The sequence below is a fragment of the Nannospalax galili genome, unplaced genomic scaffold, assembly GCF_000622305.1.
Source record: "Nannospalax galili isolate Female #2095 unplaced genomic scaffold, S.galili_v1.0 scaffold169, whole genome shotgun sequence".
Lineage (NCBI taxonomy): Eukaryota > Metazoa > Chordata > Mammalia > Rodentia > Spalacidae > Nannospalax > Nannospalax galili.
Genome location: NW_008360327.1, coordinates 5,046,009 through 5,052,956, shown reverse-complemented (window position 1 = coordinate 5,052,956; position 6,948 = coordinate 5,046,009).

Below are 6,948 nucleotides of genomic sequence, written 5' to 3'. Positions count from 1 at the left end.
GTTATTGTTAAGTGGTCTGTAATTAGTCACATATAGGAAATTTAAAATATTGCCACTTGGAATGTTTAAGTTTATGAGGACAGATATAAATAACTTTTGCCTTCCTTGAAAAAAAATGTGTAATCTGAGTCAGAAGGCCTGAGGCATTTGTCTGAAGAAAATAAAGTATCTGCCTGCTCTTACAAACTGGAAGGTGTTTCTCTGTGACTGGACTTTGGGGCTGAGACTTGCATGGTCTAGTCCAGGACTTCTTAAGCTTATTTTAGTCAATGAGATCTTTTCACCCAAAATATTTTATGCCACCCTGGATATCTACTGATATAAAATAAATAGATGAATCAAATACATTACTAAATCAGAGCGAAATCTATTCTAAAACAATTATTTGACATATATGATTTTATCATTGATTAAATACAAAAGCAAATTTTCATGCTAATGAGCCGATTGTTTACTTTTCCCAAAAGAATTTAATTTTGGTTGAAAGTTTGATTCTTCAGGACATAGATCATCTTTAGTACTTTATAGGGGTTTTCAATATTTTGAATTTATAGTAAACAATGTTGAGAATTCACAAAATTGAAGAAACATGCTTAGAACCATTTCAGAAATTTTTGGAAATTCTGTCCTAATTCCAAGCCAAAGTTAATGACTTTTTTTCAGTGAAACTCAAGTTAACTTAAACAGCAATTTTTAAAATCACACATTCTAATACAATCCAATTCAAGAAATATACTAATTTGATACATGCTGAGAAATGATAGTAAAAATATATAAAAATCTTTGCTTTATGTAATCAAACCATTATGTTTCTACAAAAGAGAAAATTTTGTTTATACAGTAAAAAGGAAACACTGCGATTTGTGAACCTTGGTCTTGGGTCTAAGGTGAGGGTTTCAGGCAGTGCTGTTTGTTGTTGTCAGATGTGACCCGATGGGCAGTGCGAATTCTCCATACTGGATTTTTCAGAACAAAGGCTGAAGTAAAGTGGTGTAAAGCAGTACAGGGAAGCATTGCTCCCAAAACCTCAGGTTCATTATGTCTTTGGGTTTGAATTGTTTGATTCTGCATGTTACGAAACATTTTACTGTTGGTAAAATTTCTGCAACCCCCACATTTAGTTTAACAATCTGTTGTCTAATCAGACAAAAATCCAGTGTAGTTAAAATAAACAAATGGGTAAGAAGCCTCAACCTTAGCTGAAGACCTATTAGCAGCTGATCACCACCGGATGAAGGAGAGTTGAACTTCTTTAAGGGAGTGACACTAGATAGGCTGACCAGACTCCAGTGGATGAACTCACACTGAGGGACATCTGGGGACACAAACTCGACTTTTAGGCCTTACTATATATGACAGAATGCATGAAATCTGGTGTGGGGGCAGCTATAGGTGTGCAGATAAGGAAGGGGGTCTAAATATAGTCAAGATTCATTGTATAAAATGCATAAAATGTCAATAAAAACATATATTGAAAAAACCTATCTCTTATCTAGTCCACATAACTAGATGGTATGGAGAAGATACACACATTTTAAGAAATACGTCACCTCAAAGTGATTTCCTAGTTATAGCTTTTTTTTAAGTTTGAACAAGAATCTTTATCTGCAACTTGGTTTAATCTTCCTCCTTTTTAATTTTACCTATTAATTTGTTCTGACAAAAAATAGTCACTAGAAACACAAAGTATTCTGGGCTCAATGCCGAATGCTCTGCAGAGTATAAAAGACAGTCTTTGAATTTATGGCAATTTTAGTACAGTTAAGGAGAAAAACAAGCACAAATAAAATATGTAAATCAAAATATAAGACAGAACCTGGAAGGCCACCTGAAAGCTGACTGCCTCCAGGAACTGGGGCAGAGCTGTAATGCTAATTTCCAGCATCCGAGGTACCCTGGAGCATGGGGAAGGGATAAGTGATGGTCCCTTTGGAGCCTAAAATCAGGTTGAGGGCTGGACTGCCAGAGCACATCACTCTGGTTGGCTTTGCAAGTTTAGAGATGTGTTTGGATATACCCAGGGTCCATTTCCTCAAGGAAGCATTGGAATGTCAAGTGTGTTCAGACCCAGACCATAGCTTAATCTGCAGTCCCAGCTTCAATCTTACACCCAAGAAGGAAGTTGGTAGAAAAGTAGTACAGGAAGTCATGCCTATGATGTACCCATTAGAAAGGAAGGAGAACAATTTGTTAGTTTTGAAATGTGCTGAGATGTCCTCATTTGTTTAATGTATGACTGAATTGTCATGCCGGAGTATGGGACTTTTGCAGTGTTAGGTACAGCACAGACCATGATGATATTCCTGTAAGCATCACAATGTGGAAGGGGAAAATCTACATCAGGTTTACCAGAGGAGAGCCATATAATCACAAGTCAGGACAGTTCTCCAGAGGGAGAAAAGAAAGAAAAAGAAAATAAATGATGTAATGTCTAATTTGAAATGTTTGAGACGACAGTCCAACAAGAATGTAGTGTCGTTGCCTCCTTTTCCCACGCCTTGCTTCTATGCTATATTTGGACAAGGGAAGCCTGACTTGTCCCATCCTGGTGGCCTTTAGCATCTCCATTCCATCCATCCTTGACTCTGCCAGTGTGAAACAAAGTAGTATCTTCAACAGTAAAGAAATCAAAGACGATTAATTGATATTTGCACAATGATTAATAAAAAAGGAAAAAATATATTGACGATATACAGAAAAAATATTTTTGTTGTAGTGTTTATGTACATAGAAATGCACATGCACATAATTATATATGAATGGAAGAATGTGGTTAATGTTGTATATATTAATTGAATATGCAGTGATAGCATACTTTCAAATCAATAAAGTTTCATGGAGGAAATACAAACTAAAATGCAACTTTGAAGGAAAAAAAAGAGGAGAATAAACCAAAAGAACATGTAAGGCATTCTTTCTTATAAATTTTTTATTGAGTATTTACATATTAAATACAGGACATCTTAATCATCTTTACACTCCCTTCTCCATTGGTACCCTCCAATAACCCCACCACTGCTGGAATGCATACATTCTGTTATTTGTATTAAGGCCTGTTGTGTAAAGTTAATGTCCCCAGACGTCACTCAGTGCAAACTCATTCACCGAGGTCTAATCAGTCTATCTAGAGTCCCTCTCTTTAAGAAGGTCAGCTCTTCCTCACCCAACAGTAGTCAGCTACCCGCCAAGAATCCTTTGACCAAGATTGGGGCCTGCTGCCCATTTCCACGGTTCTGTGCTAGTTTTTGTCTGCTTGAGTTTGCATGGGTCTTGTGCATGCTGACACCATTGCTATGAGTTCATATGAGCAGGGTCCCAGGAGCCTGTAGGATTCTGGTTCCATGTGGTCATGCACCTCCTCCCCGGCTCTTACAATCTATCCACCTCCTCTTCCATAATGGTCCATGAGCCATAGCTGGGTGGAGTTTAGTATAAGAGTCCTGTCCAATGACCCACACTCTGTAGCCTCTCATTCACCATGCTTTGGTCATTTGTGACCTTTAGTGTTCCTGGCCCTCTGTTGCATGAGGGAGCTTCATTGATGAGAATTGAGTGGTGCATTAATGTTCTCTTTACCCACTATTTCTATGTTCCATGAGTCTTAGGTGTAGAGGTTACATTGTAGATGTGCCACTTAGACTTGGGCAACTCACAGTCTTTGTGCATGACTGGTTGTGGAACTCTGCAATAATCTTCATCTTTTGAAAAAGAAGCTTCTTTGATGAGGGGTGACTGGGATACTTGTCTGTAAATATAAGAATCAAAGACCTCAATGTAAGAACATTCTTAAGAAGAATTTTCCAACTTCAGTAAAGCTGTAAAGATGAAATGAGTCTTGTATTTATAAAAGCAGAATAGTACCAAAAATGATTCCCTGTTTCTAGGCCTTCTGAGTATACTCTCTTTCTAAACCACAGTCTTCTGACTCTTCCTTTTGTCTTGCTTCCTTCAATTCCTACATCCATGTCACATTGGCAAAGAAGCTTCCTTAAGACATTTAAGTCAGGATGGACCTTTTATACTCCTGAGGAAATAATCATTGTCAACTACCTCAGCACTGCTTTTCATCTCTCCTAAATTGTCATGTCCACACATCTATGCCCTAAGCAGTTACATAGCCCAGAGTAGAGTTTATATCAATTAATAGGTGAGTAGGTGATCATCAGATTCTTAAGACTGAGATCCAGCTGCAAAGAATCATATCACTAATATAAAGATAACAGAACATATTGCAAGTCCTCAAAAACTCAGAATCTAAGGAAGGCAAACACAGAAATTATAAGATAATGTTATAAAATGTAGTATAGGTACATATTGTTATTCAAAGTATGAGAAGGCATAAACACTTCTGGGAGGATCAGTACAGAGGTGGCCCTTCACTGATAACTCAAAGGATGGAAGAGTACTCTCTAGCTAGAGAGAGTAAGGCAAAGGATTTGAAATTTGAGTAAAAAGTGAGCAGTACATTAAATTGGAGCTCAGAGACACATTGAATTGGAGTCTTTGTTTTATCTACAGAGTCATAGCTAGAGCATATTGTCACAAATTAAAGTCTAAATTGCTTTAGATCACAAGTTCCCAAAGGGTAGGAACCATGGCTTTGGTGTGTTCTCTCAGAACCTCATGCCTCCTGTGCTGAGGGTGTTCAGTAAGGATTTACTAGTAATGAATTGATTAATTGAAAACATTCATGTTCCATATGCATGGATAGAACTTGCTTCACTTTAATTACTAGTGCTTTAATCATTATTAAACAGCATTACTTAGATAGCACTTTGGAAACTTGTTAAGTATTATGGCGGCATGAGTTTCTCACCCTAAGGTAAATAGCAGCATCACAGAATAACACTGTTCTTATTTGGGGCATGAGACACTGCTTGCAGGAAACTAAAGCAGTAGAATTCTGGAAGGACCCTTGCAGAGACAGTACCCAGATGGATGCTGGAAAAGACATTTGATACTAGGAAATACAGGGAATGCCCAGGCAGAAATCAGGAATATAGTGAGCAGTGCCTGATATAAAACCAGAAAGAGCTTTTCCAACCAATATACCAAAGAACGTATGGATTCCTGCCTTGACTGGTTTCTAGGCAAAGAACAATGACTACCAATATCAACAGGTGTGTGTGTGTGTGTGTGTGAGAGAGAGAGAGAGAGAGAGAGAGAGAGAGAGAGAGAGAGAGACTAGATGAGTCCAGTATACCAACATGAACCAAAGAAGCACACTTGTATATCTGAGCATCTCTGCCAGACAGATCATCAATGACCACACTGCCCCAGATTCCAAAAGGCCCATTTTTACCTCACTGAGTCAAAGCTAAAAGGAAGCTACAGCTCTTGGGCCAGGATAAGACAGGAATGCAGTAAGCTCTAACGCAGATGCGCTGCATTATACCCTGCCACAAAGTTCAGCTAGATGATGCTACAGAAGTGCAAACGAGGTGGGATCTGGGAAGGAGGATGAAACAGAAAATGTGGGAATGCTTATGGCCTTTTCATAGACACAACTGGAAAAAAGTATTTATGAAATCAAGAATACCAGTGCTCTGCCTCTGATACTGGTCAGAGCAACCGTGGAGAGGGCAATAACTACAGATGAAGTATGTGAGTGGGGCTTTTAAGCAGAGGTCCATGTCAATCTTCATTCATATTAGTAGATATTAAATATTATTTCTTTTCTTCCATTCTTGGCCAAGTACAGACTGTTTTATATAAAACATTTGGAGCAGTATTTATAATACAATTCAGATTATATTACTCTCCTGTGTAAATTCCCCCAGTGACTTCCCAAAGGATAGCTCTAGGATTGCTGTGTTGCAAGGGTCTCAAATGCATGATCCTAGAGGGACCAGATCATAAATACTAAACATGTTATGAGATCAGAGGGGTCTATGAGAATTTATATACGTGTAACCCATTTAAAGAGTGGTGATTCTGCTCACTTCCATCTTTATTTTGTCACATGGAAATATGAACCCCTACCTGATAGAACTCTTAACTTCTCAACACAATCTAAATCTGTAAGTTTTCATGTAAAATATAATTGGAACATGGAATCAAATTTATAGAATGCAGCTCATGCCAAGCAAAAATATATGTACATTTTTTCTGTCTTCTAGTTGCCAATTTGCCTTTTCTGCCATAAAGTTTAGAAAATTCTGTAATTAGTGTCAAAGTTTTCTCATGATTGTTAATACAGGGGTTTAAATTGTAGAAAATGTAATCAGTATCATGAAAAGCAAATGATCAGGTCAAAGGACTAAGTTAGCATCCAGGAACTCGAGAGGGTATCTAAGAATAAGGGCAAGAGATAGCTCATTGGAATGGACAGTATGCCACAGTACAGGTCCGTGGAAATAGAAATACTTCAGGAACTTTCTGAAGCACTAAGCTAACCTAATGACATGGCCTTGCCAGACCCTCACTGTAGTACTTTGCAGTTCTGTCTCTAATTAGACAACTTCAAGAAGTACCAGAACTCAGAGGCATAAGAGCATACTATTATCTGGAACAATATCTGCCCCTTCAGTGGGTCAGGAAGTACATGAGTATGGCACAAAAGTATACTCCATGATGACAGTCCCTCATACTAACCTATAAAATTGAGGTGGCAAGAAATGTGGACTTAAAACATTTGGAAATAACAGCCAAGTACCTGGAGTAAATCCCAAATGAGAGGCACAGGAAATCAGCAATAGGGGTGTCCAGAAGATTAGAGAGGAGGGAAGCACTTAGGTATAATCAGAAAAATTTTTGAAAGGGAGGTAGGATATGCAATTCAGAATGGATTGATAACAGGCTACATGTCTTTAATCCCAGCACTTAGGAGGCAGAGATAGGTGAATCTCTGTGAGGTAGGCTAGCTGGAGCTAAGGCAAATCTTGTCTTAAAAAAGAAAAAGAAACAAAAGGAAAACATTTTTTTTTCTAACTCCTGATCAATTATTAC